Source organism: Acomys russatus, chromosome 26 (genome assembly GCF_903995435.1).
Source record: "Acomys russatus chromosome 26, mAcoRus1.1, whole genome shotgun sequence".
Taxonomy (NCBI): Eukaryota; Metazoa; Chordata; class Mammalia; order Rodentia; family Muridae; genus Acomys; species Acomys russatus.
This window is the reverse complement of record NC_067162.1, coordinates 1,773,287-1,789,200: the sequence shown is the minus strand read 5'-3', so window position 1 is coordinate 1,789,200 and position 15,914 is coordinate 1,773,287.

The following is a 15,914-nucleotide window of genomic DNA, read 5'->3' as shown; positions in this document are numbered from 1 at the left end:
CCCACAGGCCTTTCCTTGGGTGGAACAGGAAGAGTAGCAACCCTAGGATCTATTCTAATGCCTTGTGAGGGGTGTATGATGAGGTTGGGGGCCTGTAGGACTCTTACTGTGGCTGATGACAGGTTGGGCAATGTAATATTCAAGACCCAGTGAAAAGTTGAGATGCTAGGTCCTGTAGCGAAAAATGAAGAACTTCAAAATAGCAACTGTCAGTCATTAGACCAGTGTGGGTCTTGTGCTATATGGTACAGGTTATTTGTGGCCAGCCCACTGTTGACTTTGGCCTCTTCCCCTACCATTCACTCTCCTCCCCTCCTCTCCTCTTTCTTTAGTTCTTTTTCTTTTTCTCCATCCTCCTTCCCTCCCTCCTACTTTCCCTTTCTTCGTTAATAAAATAAGTATTTTTTAATTATGAAAGGAAAATATCTCTATTTCTATATATATCTCAAAATGCAGCAGTTAAATGAAGTGTGACACACACACACACACACACACACACACACACACACACACACACACACACTTAAATACATAAATACAACCTGCTCAATCCATATGGTACTTATGTGTTTCCAGGGCTGACCAGTTAGCATTAGATAACCGCTTGGTGTGATCTTTCCTAGGAAAGATTGTTTCTTCTGTTCTCAGTGCTCATTAGTTGCCTATAGTTCTTTGTCTAAGAATATGGCCACACGAGATTTCCTCCTTCTGTGTTAGCTTATCTATTGGTATCGTTCTTATTTCTCTCTCTCTCTATCCCTCTTCCTCTTCCTTTCCCTTCTTCCCTCCCTCCTCCCCCCTCCAAATGATTTTCATTATGGTTTCTCTGTGTAGCCTGGGATGTCCTGGAACTCACTCTGTAGACCAGGTTGGCCTCGAACTCACAGAGTGATCCACCTGCCTCTGCTTCTCAAGTTTAAGGTGTGTGCCACCACTGCCTGGCTTAGTGTCTCTTTTTTCCCTCATTATTTTTCTCTTCCCTCCCTCCTTCCTGCCCCCTTCCTTCCTTCTCTTTTTAGTGCTGGAGGCTCTAACCCAGGGCCTCATGTGTGCTAGGTGCACCAGCCTCCTGAGCTTGTTTTCCTATGCTATATATAGTTGGGATCCAACTAATCCCCAAAGATCATGTGTTAAAGTTACTGGTCACCAGCTCACAGTGCTATTGGGAGGTGATGGTACCTTTTGGAAATTTGGTCTATTGGAAGTGAGCTAAGTCACTGGGGAAATGTTCTTGAAGGAGATATTTGGCCTTTCCTCTCTCTCTCTCTCTCTCTCTCTCTCTCTCTCTCTCTCTCTCTCTCTCTCTCTCTTAACCTGCTTGCTGCTACAAGGTGATTCGACCCCTTCTCTCTACTCTTACCATGATTTATTACCTCATCACAGCCCTAAAACAACAGAAACAAATGACGGTGGATGGACACTTCCAAAACCATGAGCCCAAATAAATCCTTCCTTTTTATATGCTATTTAAACTCAAACATTTTGATATAGGACTAGAAAACTTATAGATTTGTATATTTTAAAAACCCATTAAGTTCTACTTCACAGAATTATTTTAATCATGAAGTGAGCTAATGCACATTAACTTTCTAGCCTGTGTCCTAATGTATAGTAGACAAATAAGAAAAGTCTCCTTTGTGACATACTCTGGTACTAGACCTTGGCTGTATTCTGCTGCTTGTGAATTTTTAAAGCCAGCAGCATCAACATGGTAGCAGGAGGTCTAGGTAAAGTGACAGTTCTGGAAAGATTTTTCTCTTCCACTTTTATTCATCTTTCTGAAGACATCTGTTTGGATAGCCAGTACAAAGTGAATCATTAGGTATTTGGGCTCAGTTCAGCATAAAGCTGAGCCTACTGCATCTGGTCTCCTGTTTTTAACATTTCTGTCTTTTTTGTTGGCTTTATGATTTTGATATTACAAATATCCCTGGGAGGTTTTTCTTCTGCTGCAATTTGGTCAGGTTATAGAAGGGTGGCATGTTGACACATATCCCTTTAATTAAGGCTGCCCCCAATCCCAGGTCAGAATAGGTGTTATAGACATTACCAGGTGACTCAAATGAAACCAAAAGATGCTCACAGAATGCCATGCAAGAAATTTCTCTTTTCTCTGTCTTTCATTAAACACCCTTTCGAGACAGAGGCTTTAATGTTGGTATAGGAACCCTAGGATGAAGGTGGATAGAAATCCTACATAAAGACGTGTCTGCTACCCAAATGTACTAGCCACTTGAAAAGAGCTAAAGGTGAGAAACTGTGACTTATTGAGGACTCAGTGGATCCCAGAAGACCCAATGTTGGAAGAACCCTGCTGTTTGAGGTTGCAGTCCTCCCTGTCTGGATAGCCATTCTAAGCTTCCCAAGAAGGCCTCTGGCTCTCTGCCTGACTCCATCTTGAGAGTGTCTTTAGACATAGATGCCCCTAACCACATTTGATATATGGCCCTTGACACAGCTCCCTGCTAGCTCTCCCCTCCCTGCACCTAAAGGATAATTAGGTACTGTGTTCCTGATATAAGCTTGCTGCCAAATGTATTTATTTATTTGGTTCTTTTTTATGAGACAGGGTTTCTCTGTGTAGCCTTGGCTGTCCTGGATGCACTTTGTAGACCAGGCTGGCCTTGAACTCACAGTGATCCACCTGCCTCTGCCTCCCGAGTGCTGGGATTAACGGTGTGCTAAAACAAGCATCCTTAAAATACCTGGTTTCAACCAATTATGTACACCTGTCATGGAAGTTCCCCACCCACTCCCCAAGGGCTATGTATCCTTTGTTCTTCCCAATTAAGGTTGAACTAGCTCCTGAAGTGGTTCTTGGAGTGTTTATCTCTGTTGTGCTTACAGCCTTCCAAGCCCCGCACCTTGTCTTCTGCTCCTCCCTCCTGCCTTGCTGGGCTGGTGGCCAACAGTCTTCCAGGGAAGAGGAGAATTACAATCCAACGGGGGGGGGGGGGGGGAGAAAGGCTTCATCCATATATATGGACACACACACACACACACACACACACACACACACACACACACACACACACACACACACGACAGGGCTGGCCAGGAACTTGTTATGTAGATCAGGCTGACCTTGAACTTTTAATGATCCTCCTGCCTCTTTTTCTCTGAGTACTGGGATTACAGGTATGAGCCACCATACTAGGCTCATCCTTAACTTTTACATGTGATCACTGTGATGGAAAACATACTTTTTCTGTTGGTGGCAATGTCTCTCCATGAGGATGTGGACACGGTCACTTCCATGGTACTCGCTGCTTTAGACTTACACTTAGACTAGCCAGTGGGGGCTTGCTATGTACCAAGTGCTTCATATGTGTGATTGAAGTTACATGACTAAGTGGCTTCAGTCCCATGTGGTCAGGATGTGGCTCTCATCACCTCTGGACAGAGGTTGAAACAGAAGTTTGGCTAGGGCACTGAGAATGGAGGTGAGGACACAGCGGGTCAGTTTTAATGATGTTGTCCATTGAGGTGAAACTCATACAACATTAAATTTGTAATTTTACTTTGTATTCTGGCTATAAGTGTTTGGGTTGGCATGTACACATGTGAACACATATTTGTGGAGGCTGCAGCCAGGGTCAGGTATCTTCATCTGCTGCTCTCCTCCTTATGTTCTAGGTCAGGCTCCCCTCACTGAACTTCATCTGGCTGGCTGGCAAGTTCCAGGCTTCCACATGTCTGCTGCCCCAGTGCTGGGATTATGGATATACACTGTGCCTAGACTTCTAAAACAATTACCTTATTCTTTGAGATTATAATATAATTACACCATTAACCTCTTCCTTTTCCTTTCTCCAAATTCTCCCATTTGCCCCTCTGGCTCTCTTTCAAATTCATGGCCTCTTTTTATTAATTGTTGTTACAGATACCTATGTGTATACATATATTCCTAGATATGTAAATACAACTTGCTCAGTTTGTATAATATTACTTGTATGTATATTTTAAGACCAGTCCAGATTTTTTAAAAAAAGTATGTGCTGGGTATGATCAGCAAATCCCTTACTGATTAAGCCAATTAGGTCTCCTGATCAGTCATTTAAAACTGAGCAAATGTACCCACAGTGTTATACAGCCACTACCTCTCTTTTTAGTTCCTAAATGCATTTAATTATTCCTGAAGGCAGGCATACACGCATCACACAATCACCATAACCTCTCTTCTCAGACCCTGGCTCCCACTAGTCTGTGTTCTGGCTCTCTGGACCCAGACAGGCTAGTTTTAACCAGAACAGCACAAGAAGAATAAATATGTCTGGTGTTTTTACTGTGGCAGGAATACAGAATCATCTTCTCTAGTCTAAGCAAGATCTTGCTGATACCGGTTTTACAGCTGAGGACACAGAGAGGCCCTGAAAGCATCTCAGGTCACACAGCACCAACAACAAGGTGTTAGAACCTTGCCATGGTGACTCCAGATGCCTTCTCTGGTTTCTGGGGTACGCTACCTCTCTGTGGTCACACTCGCCTCTGAGAGGCCAGCAAGTCCTTTAGATCATACTTTTCAGTTCAGATAAGCGCAGTGGTTCAGTGTAGCCCTGGGAAATGCTACAGATGGGAGGACATAGGCAGGCTCACTAGCTTTAGTCTGAATCCAGTTCCAGCTGTAAGACTATATGCTAAGAGCTGCGACAGAGAGACATACAAAGGCCCGTGGAAACCCAGAGAGAAGCAAGATTACTTCTGTTTGGGGAGCCCAGGGAACCATGTGCTACTCTCACTTCTGTATTTTCTTAAACACGAAGAAAATCCAAAATGGCCTTTATATATCAGAGAGTGGGGAAAAAGATCTTACAAAGTCAGGATGGATTTCACTGGTGTTTGAGAACCCAGCACATGGCTTTCATTTTGCTACCACTAACTAGCTGGTGACTTCTTGCTTCTGATTTTTAAAAATCACGAGTGCTGGATTCCCAGACTCATAAAATCCTTGGCATGTTATAGGATTATACCATAGAGTTTTTATTTTGTTTTGCTTCATTGAACCAAGACTTCATGTAGCCCAGGCTGGCCTCAAAATTACCATGGAACTGAGGGTGGGATTCATGATCCTCCTGCCCCCACCTCCCAAGGGCTGGGATTATGGGCCAGACCTGACTAAAACAGTTTAAATAAATATTTTTATGTCTTACCAAGGGCTGTTTTCAGGGATTGATGACCTTCCTTATGCTAAAGTGTCAATATCAGCAGTAGAAGGGACATGTAGATATTGAACACTCATTTTTCTCCAGGCACTGTTTAAAGTGGTCTACACGAATGCAAACTTGTACAACCACTTTGGAAATCTATCTGACGCTATCTCAGAACACCGGGAAGAGGGCTACCTCAAGCCCCAGCTATTCCACTTCTTGGAATATACCCGGAAAATGCTCCACCACAAAACAAGGACATATGCTCAACCACATTCATAGCAGCCTTATTCATAATAGCCAGGATCTGGAAACAGCCTAGATGTCCCTCAGTTGAAGAATGGACAAAGAAACTGTGGTACATTTACACTATGGAATACTACTTAGCTATTAAAAACAAGGAATTTCCAAAATTTGTGGACAAATGGATGGGACTAGGAATGATCATAATGAGTGAGTTAACCCAGAAGCAGAAAGACTCACATAGTAGAGACTCACTAATTGGGCACTAGCTCAAAAGGCACATCCCACGAAAGTCTTCATTTACCAGGAGATTGGGATAGATGTGAGGGCATCCTACTGAGACTAGGTAAGAGAGATATAGGAGAAGGGGAAATAGAAGGAACCAGAGGGTCCTAGAAACCTATAAGAAGAGCATTGTGATGGGTATATCAGGTCCCAGTGCTCAAACTATTGCACTAACCAAGGACAATATAATAGTAAACATTGAACCCCTACTCTGATCTACCCAATGGACAAGACATTCTCCACAGTTATGTGAAGACCGGGGACTGACTTTGACATGAACTCTGGTGCCCCATATTTAACCACCTCCCCTGGATGGGGAGGCCTAGTGGCATTCAAAGAAAGAATAAGCAGGCTACCAAGATCAGACTTGAATAGCCTATGACCATATAGTGGGGGAGGAGGTCCCCCTCAGTTATAGACCTAGGAGAGAGGAATAGGGTGAAAGCAGGAGGGAGGGAGGAATGGGAGGCTACAAGTGATGGGATAACAATTGAGTTGTAATCTGAATAAATTAATAAAATAATATAAAATAAAATAAAGTGGTCCACACCTGTGACTTAATTATGGACTGGGAAAAAATGATTTCTTTTAAAAATAGTTTATTTTAAGCCTAACCTGAATCATCCTTGACAGTGCTCTGTAGGGGAATCCTAGTCTAGTGATTTAGTCTATGAAAAGTAACACAGGGAGAAAAAAGGTTTTTTAGTCACCTAGGTTAGGGAGATGGTATCACTCAGTCCTTGTGAGTGAGCGCTAGATGTGCTGTGCCTTGGGGTCCCTGACAGATATCTTTGCTTGGGTGCAGCTCTTCCTGTTTTGGTGGAAGTGGTGTGGGAATCCTCCTGCCATGCCTGTTAGTTCCCAGGTTGAGCCCTGTGGGTGACCAAGAGCAAACTATTCCTGGTGCTCCTTCCCCAACTTACTGGACTTGGTGGGACAGTCTAGACTTGAGGTTATAAAATTTATTTTATTTTAGTGTATGTGTGTATGTGGTTGCCAGAGGGAAACATTGATGCCAAGAGTTGTCCACCTTGGTTTTACTATTTATTTAAGGTATAGGAATGTTTGGCCAATACTCATATCTGGGCATCATTAGTATGTCTGGTACCCTTGAGGCCAGAAGACTTCAATGAGTCTTCTGTGGCTGGAGTTACAGGCAGACATGACCCCTCATGTGTGCTGGCTATTGAACCTAGGTCCTCTGAAGGAGTCCTCATCATAGTGTTTAGCCACAGAGCCATATCTCCTGCCCTAGCCTTGTTTTTTGGAGATAGGATCTCTCACTTCTTGGAATGAAATGACCAACTATTGAACTTAATGAATATTAGTATTTTGCTTTATTTCACTTTGCTTGTCTTCCTTTTCATAGAAGGAACAGGCTGTGATGATGTTTGAGGCCCTTTTGTTTACTGCCCCATCCAGGCTCTACTCCCTTTTCTCCTCCCAAGAAACAGCCCTGTGATGACTGGTGAATGGTTCCTCAGTGCATGGTTTTGTGCTTTATATACATATCCAGAGTTCTTCTGGGATTTTAATGCTTCACATAAACTGAGAACTGAGCTTTCTACAATTTTCTTTTTATATCAATATTCTATTTTATTCATGACGATCCATGCAACTTTAATTCATTCATTTTAGGATTAGTAGGAAATTCCATTGTATGACTACACCATAACTTATTTATTCTTCCCTTCTAAATGGGTATGTAAGCGGTTTCCAAACGTTGGCTGTTGAAAACAGTGCTGTGTGAACACAGTGGGGCACGAATTGCTTGCACACATGTCAAAGGACTTTTTAGGTCTCGCCTGTGGGTGGTAGGTCTTGGGGGTACATACCTTCAGACTTACTGGGTTTTTACTAAACTCTCCTCCAAGTGTTTGAGTCTGTTCTCTCCTGCAGTGATTTCTGCCTCTGGAGAAGGTAAGAGTCAATCTTGTTATTGGCCATGGTCGCCCTTTCCGTGGCACCTGGGAAGCCTGAATTCCTTATCACACACCTATGAGGTCACTTGATCATATTTCTCCATCAACTCTTCTGTGTTGTCTTGTTAATGGGGTGTAGAAATTACATACTGTGGATTGCACTCTTTTGGTATAATGTGTTTTGTAGCCTCTCCTTGTCTGTTGCCTTTTAACTTTGTATTGCTTTTGTTATACAGACAACAGACATTTTATATCTAGTGTCACAGCCTTTTTCATAATCCCAGGTGGAAGAAGTGAACCCTGGGCTTTTTTTCCCCCACCAGGTCTGTTGGTAATGGAATGAGGAGAATGAAGTTTTTGTGGCTAGGCTTTACCTCAGTTCTTTTTACCGGGGAGTCTCAAAGAGTTCAATATCTAGAAAGATCTCAGTTTGTAAGCCTTTCTACATGTGACTGAGAATGAGGTCTCCATCTGTGAGGACCCACCATATCATATGCTATGAAAGCCAGCTATCCTAATAGCACCCACTGTGGCAAGGCCATCTTATTGACTACCCCATCTAGACTTAGCTTATCTTCAGAAGTAAGCCTTTCCTTTTCTTATACTGATGTACAACACTATTCCTGGGGAGACATGAGGAAATATCTATTCATCCAAATAGGGAACTGAGAACTGACCAAAATACAGATGGCATCAAAGTCCAACTAGATGAAACAATGAGTTTTATTGGCATTACTTACAGGAATATGAGTGAAGGATTACTTAGAAATGACTCAAAGAGACCTGCATTACCAGAGTCCACCCTAGCATGGATGACAGCTTATGAAAGTTGGAATTCTGGAGAATACTGCATAGACAGCAGGCAGCTTGACAGGCTATAGACTCTTGTCAGGCAGCTTAGATGATCTGAGCCCCTTCCAGCCTGACAGCTCAGCTGGTCTTTGTTTCTTTTTTACAGGCTTTTATGATGGTCTTTGCTCCTTCCAGGATGTTAGGCTACCTGAGCGTCTTCTTTGAAGTTTGCCTTGTCTCAGATTGACTCTCAGCAGCCTTCATTACTTTCAGACTCTTGAGGAAGGAGGAGCCTAGTGAATCTGGTCAATTTCAGGGACTTCTTGAAGCCATTTTTGAGTTCCTTACTTCCTGCCAGCCAGCTGAAGGTGGTGAGCCTCCCACTCCTCACTGAGGTAGATGTTTTAAATTGGAGAGAATATTGCAATATGGAGGAGCATGTCATACAACAGATATACTCATCCTACCTTGTGAAACAGTAGAAAGGAAAGAAACAACAATTTGGTCCAGTGGCTGCACTGACTTGCAAAAACTTTGTAGCAACAAACACAGAACATTTCTGCTATGTCCAGCACTCAGAGCAGGGATCCATACTTACTAGCCAATGAAAAGGTTGTCTAGGGGATCTGTAAGCATGTAATACCCATAGCTTATGGTGAGAGAAGGAAAGTGGGGCCTTTGAATTTGATGGAGGATTTCTTTCTCCCTTCAGGTGGGTTTTAAGTAAGGAGTTATGGTATTGAAGTTCAGGGTCACACAGAACCTCTGTTGGAAAATGTTTTTATTTGCTGTGTATTCAAATGTTGATTTCTATACTCAGAGATCATGATACAGTAGGACTTTAGGAATGTCAACATTATGAAGCATCTCCTGTCTTGATATGTTATAAACATTATTCTCCATTACCTTCTGATTGGCTAAATACAGAGCTGAACTGCCAATAGCTGGGCAGGAGAGGATAAGGTGGGACTTCTGAGGCCAGGGAAAGGATCTCAGATGGGGACCAGAGGGAGGAGATTGCCACTGGGACACAGAAGAAGAAGTAGGTAGGGAGAGACTAAGACAGCAGGTGGCTGGGAAGTAGATCAGACAAGCGTTGTCAGGTTAAAATAGCTGGGTATCTGCCAAGCTCTAGTGCCTGAGACTTTTTAATCAATATAAAGGTTTCTGCATCACAATTCAGAGCTGAGGTGGGCATAGAAAGTCCTGACCTTTGTAGACCTCCACTGAGTCAAGCCAGTGACTCCAGGTTCTAGTCTTAAAAATTGGAAGAACAAAATTCATGGACCGTAATGAGTGAGTCTTAGAAGTTTTATTCTAGGAAGCTTTAGGCAGAAGGCAGCTCTCCTGAACAGCAGTGACCTGCCCTGGGAGTCCACAGAACTTCTCATCTTGGGGTGAATTACAGCAGAGACTGGGGTGAGGGAGGAAGGTGGGCAACTGTCCATTGCCAATTTCTGAGGTTTGGGGGTACCTCATTTCTGCTTCAGGTATGTTCTGATAGCTTTTAGGCAAGGAGGTACACTTAGGAGATGAAATGACATGGACTCAGGAGCCAGAACACCCTTCTGACGACAGAAGCAAGGACATTTCTAGAGTGACTGGTTTGGGGTCCTTGCCTTAAAATGTCCTGTCCACTTTCTGTTTGTTGTTCTCCTCAGTGGGAAATCTTCCTGATGCCCAGCTGACATAGGTAGCACCTAGAACTACGGGAAATAGAAATACTTTTGCCAGACTCTGCTATGTGGCAGACTAGCCCTCAGTTCAACACTTGAAAGCACTGTTTATGATCTGTCCCTGGCACTGGCCTGGGGTCCTCTGGGTGTTAAGTTTTTATGGTTTTGTTTGTTTCACTCATAGGGCTGTGGCCAGCTGTTGGCCAGCTGTGGCTCCTTGGTGGCTCTGTCTGAAAGTTGGCTGGCTGTTGGCAGGGCCACTAATGTACAATCAACTCCTTCATAGTATGCCAGGTTTTTAGAAGCTGGAAAACAAATTGAGATGCAAGCTCAATACTCATGCTAGACCGTTTTTGCTATATTCTAATGGCCAAAGCAAATGACCTTACTCAAGTGGCCAATCTCAAGAAAGAACATTCATACTAAGAAATATATGATTTAACAAGACAGTGAGACACCTACCTTTCTATCCAAATATTGACCCCATATGAATTGCACAGGATATATAATAATGTAGCCTTCACTACTATAAAAAGATTACTCATTCCCTCTTACCTGGACACTCACCTATTGTTTCCTTGTAGTTTATTTCAGTAAATTTTCTGACTTTTTGTGCCCAGGATCAAATCTTTTTATTGGCACATCATTCTCCTACATGGCATGACAATTTAGTGGCCAGTATGAGGTGATTAAAGTAGTTTCTCTGGAGGACAAAGCAGGAGACTGTATTCTGTGATTCACGGTACCTTACCCTTCCTTTTGGTTTTCCCCTAACCATGGTTTCTGGCTCCTTTCTACAGATAGAACCACAGATGCCACACTGCAAACTGTAAGAAGCGCTCACTTGATTTCCATTCTTTTTTTTCTTTATTTTTTTATTGATAATATTCATATTACATCTCAATTGTTATCCCATCCTTTGTATCATCCCATTTCTCCCTCCCTCCTGCTTTCACCCTATTCTCCTCCCCTATGACTGTGACTGAGAGGGACTTCCTCCCCCTGTATATGATCCTAGGGTATCAAGTCTCTTCTTGGTAGCCTGCTCTCTTTCCTCTGAGTGTCACCGGGCCTTCCCATCAAGGGGACATGGTCAAATATGGGGTACCAGAGTTCCTGTGAAAGTCAGTCCTCACTTTCCACTTAACTGTGGAGAATGTGCTGTCCATTGGCTGGATCTGGGTAGAGGTTTGATGCTTACTGCATGTATTGTCCTTGGTTGGTGCAGTAGTTTGAGAAGACCCTCCTGGGCCCAGATCCACCCATCATAATATTCTTCTTGTAGGTTTCTAGGACCCTCTGGATCCTGCTATTTCCCTATTCTCCTATATTCCTCTCACCTAGAGTCCCAGTAGGATATCCTCACCTCTATCCCACTTTCCTGATAAGTGGAGACTTTCATGGGACATGCCTCTTGGGCTATTGTCCAGATATAAGTGAGTATATACCATTTGACTCTTTCTGCTTCTGGGTTAACTCATTCAATATGAGCATTTCCAGTTCAATCCATTTGTCCACAAATTTCAGAAATTCCTTGTTTTTAATAGCTGAGTAGTATTCCATAGTGTAAATGTACCACAGTTTCTTTATCCATTCTTCTACTGAGGGACACATAAGCTGTTTCCATGTTCTGGCTATTATGAATAAGGCCACTATGAACAGGCTTGAGCATATGTCCTTGTTGTGTGCTGGAGCATCTTCTGAGTATATTCTGAGGAGTGGAATAGCTGTGTCTTGAGGTAGCCCTATTCCCAGTGCTCTGAGATAGTGCCAGATAGATTTCCAAAGTGGCTGTACTAGTTTGCATTCCCACCAGCAATGAAGGAGTGCTCCTCTTTCTCCACATGTGGTGTTGCTTGAATTTTTATCTTAGCCATTCTGATGGGTATAAAATCGAATCTCAAAGTCATTTTGATTTGCATTTCTCTGATGACTAGAGACGTTGAGCATTTCTTTAAGTGTTTCTCAGCCATTTGATATTCATCTGTTGAGAATTCTCAGTCACTGGTCACTAATATCTCTCAACATTAATGGTCTCAATTCTCCAATAAAAAGATACTGACTAACTGAATGGATTCATAAACAAGACCCAACATTCTTCTGCATCCAACAAACACATCTCAGCCACAAGGATAGACATTACCTCAGGGTAAAAGGCTGGGAAAAAGCACTCTAAGCAAATGGACACAGGAAGCAAGCTGGTATAGCCATTTTAATATATAATAAAGTAGACTTTACACCAGAACTAATCAAAAGAGATGAGGAAGGACACTTTATACTCATCAAATGTAAAATCAACCAACATGACATCACAATTCTGAACATCTATGCTCCCAATACAAGGGCACCCACATTTGTAAAAGAACTATTAACAAAACTTAAACCACACATCGATCCACACACAGTAGTAATGGGAGACTTCAACACCCCACTTTCATGGAAGGATAGGTCATTGAGACAGAAACTAAGCTGAGAAATAATGACATTAACCAATGTCATGAGTCAAATGGATCTAACAGATATCTACAGAACTTTTCACCCAAACATAAAAGATTATCCCTTCTTCTCAGCACCCCATGGAACCTTCTCCAAAATTGATCACATAGTAGGTCAGAAAGCAAGCCTCAACAGATTCAAAAAGATTGAAATAATACCTTGTATCCTATCAGATCACCATGGTCTAAGGCTGGATTTCAACAACAACAGAAATAACAAAAAGGCTACATACATATGTAAACTAAACAACTCTCTACTTAATGACACCTTGGTCAGGGAAGAAATAAAGAAAGAAATAGAAGACTTTCTGCAATTCAATGAAAATGAAGGAACAACATATCCAAATTTGTGGGACACATTGAAGGCAGTGCTAAGAGGAAAATTCATAGCACTAAGTGCCTTTAAAAAGAAATTGGAAACATCTCACATAAGCAACTTAATGACACAGCTGGAAGCCCTAGAAAAAAGAGAAGCAGACACACCCAAGAGCAAATAATCTGGAAATAATCAAACTCAAGGCTGAAATCAATAAATTAGAAACAAAGAGAACAATTCTTCTTTTTCCTTTTCTCAGGCTTCTTCCTCAGGGCATAAGGGTGGGCATGGAATGCATGCCCACACACCTTCTCTTTCGTGTGTTCTTCTTCCATTCTCCTGGGCAGGGTATGGAAATGGAATAAACACTATAATTCCCTCTTTCTCCCCACAGCACCAGGACTAGCTCTCCTCCCTCCTCTGCCATTTCATCACACCAGCAAAAGACCCCAGCTCAAATAGAGCAAGACTGAAGGAAAACAGATGAGGGGAGTAGAGTCTGCTGAGCCACTGATGCTGGCACTGGGAATCCGAGTGGAATCTGTCTAGATTCCTAACACTTGCACTATCATGGTAGATTCTGTCAAAGCCTCTAACCAACCACAACAGAGGGCGCTAGCCCCATCTTGGAGCAAGTGAACTGTGCCACATGTGCCATCCAAAAGGATAGGCATGGTACCCGAGAGGTTCCAATAGGCACTTCCCTAATTTGAATGGAATTAATGCAGGATGGCTAAGACTTTCAATGCAATGTCCACTGTTTTTGGCAACTTGGAGTCTGAGAGATTTTACTGACCTATAAAGATGAAGAGCGCCACAGTTCTCTATCTGGTCTCATCCCACATCACCTATGCTTCAGGCAGTAGGACAATTTCCTGTGTAGGACACTTTTATTTTCATGTTCTCCTGCCTCTAAGGGCATAGGTGCTTGTGAAGCCATTTTCCCACCTCCTCTGCTTCTTCTGTGGGCTCCCACCCCATGAGCCCATCAACAGAATCTGCAGGGGCTACATAGGGTGGTGGTAAGGGATGCCCTTTCTCCTCTGCATCCCTCTTGGGTTGAAAATGGTAGGCTTGAACACATAAGGCAGCTGGGATGAGGGAGGCAGTGTCTCTCATGCTCAGTAGCAGGCAGAGATGGAATTGATACCCTAGCACATGTGGTTGGGGGGGCACACCCACAGCTCCTACAAGTGATGACTGCCTAGAGGTCAAGGCAAGACAGTGGTGATCAACATACTGTTGTCAGCCTGTTATAGTTCACAAGTGGAGCTTGCCTTCTTCTTTTCCATGTTTTATGACTGAAGACCTCTTGTGAGGTGCACGTGGGGACCTATCCACTCATCTCCGCTGTTCTCTCTGGTGTTCAATTTTGAAGACACTTAGTATCTGTTCATTTCCTCCTGGGCCTCACCTTTGCAAGGCAAAGACCTCTGTTTACAGGATGTAGGCTATGTAGAGTGAGGCCTTGGGCCCTTGTTGGACAAATGGAACTTATGTCACCCACTGGAGACACGTTTGGGTTGAAATTGAATCTTGATGGGATCCACAATGGGTCTTGTGCCCTTTTTTCTTCCTAATTTGACTTATTCTGAGATGTTGTCTTAAAAACTGGCTTAAATCTAGTCTACAACTTCAAACATGTCCACCTTAGTACCACCACCACCTGCACTACCACCACCAAGCAACAATACCCTTCTCCATGCTTACCTCTTTTTATAACAACCCCAGGCCCCATACAGTCTCCTGCTCTGAGGTCGCTGATCCCTTCATTACTTGTAGAGCTGTCAGTCTACTCTATACCACAGTCTGCTCTGTTGCAACCTTCCTGTGTGCTCTGGACCCAGCCTTCCCTTCGTAGACTCAACAGTGAGTTTCCTATCCAGAATGTTTAGTTTTCTCCTCCTCCTCCTGTTGATGCTCCCGGAAAAAGTCACCATTAGCTAGTTCCCTCAGTTCTTCAGGAAGTGAATACATTTTGTATTCAAAATACAATCATAGGGCTAACATGAAGTTTTTTTTTTTGTTGACTTTGTATTTTCTCTCTCTGTTGTGATAGCCAATGTTATCAAATTCCTTTTATAATATCTTGACCAGCTTTTGTTGGAATATTGTGTTCTATAACTCTCAAACTCATATGGGGCCAAACTAATAATAATAAAAGGAGCTTTTTAGAAATCCAATAAGGGCTACTTCAGATAGGTATCAAACAGGAACCTCCAAGTTCAACAATGTGTAAGTAATAAATCTTTGTGACATTGTGTCATAAACGTAATCCAGATTCAATTCTTTTAATAGGTCGGGAGATTTGTTTGTTATGTTGTGATGATGACATTAAAGGAGGAAACTATTTTTAACAAGGCTACTAAGGACTAGAGAGATGGCTCAGTGGTTAAAAGCCCTGACTGCTTTTCTAGAGAACCTAGGTTCAATTCCTAGCCTCAACATGGCAGCTCAAACTTGTCTGGAGTTTCAGTTCTAAGGATCCAATACACTCACACAGACATACATGCAGGCAAAACACCAATGCACATGAAATAAAAATAAATAATAAAATTTTAAAAGGCTATTAAATTCTTTGGTTAAATTTCAGTATATTGATACAAAATTGAAATCTGGTCTTCTGTTTAAAACAATTAGGATCTCTTTCCATATTGATCTGTTCTTGGTAACATTCACGAAACTGGCTTTAAAAAAAACAAAGGTTTGGTGTTTTACTGAGATAATTGTGTTTTGGGCTCTTTGTCAAACTTTTGACTATTCAAAATAATTGAGTCTTAAGAAAAATCAGGATTTATTTAAAATCTGTTTGTTCTTGTCTATGCTTTGTCTGATTATTATGCAAAAGTTAAAACTAAAATCCATTATAAGACTGTTAAAATTGTCTTTCTGGGTGTTCTACAATGAAAGCTTAGAGACAGAAGACAGCAAAGACAGAAGAGACAAAGACAGTAAGGACATCTGACATTCATTGCAGGTCAGCCAGGACTCAGGAGACAGTGGGTCTTCTCTCAAAGAACCCAGCAGTGCAGCTACTC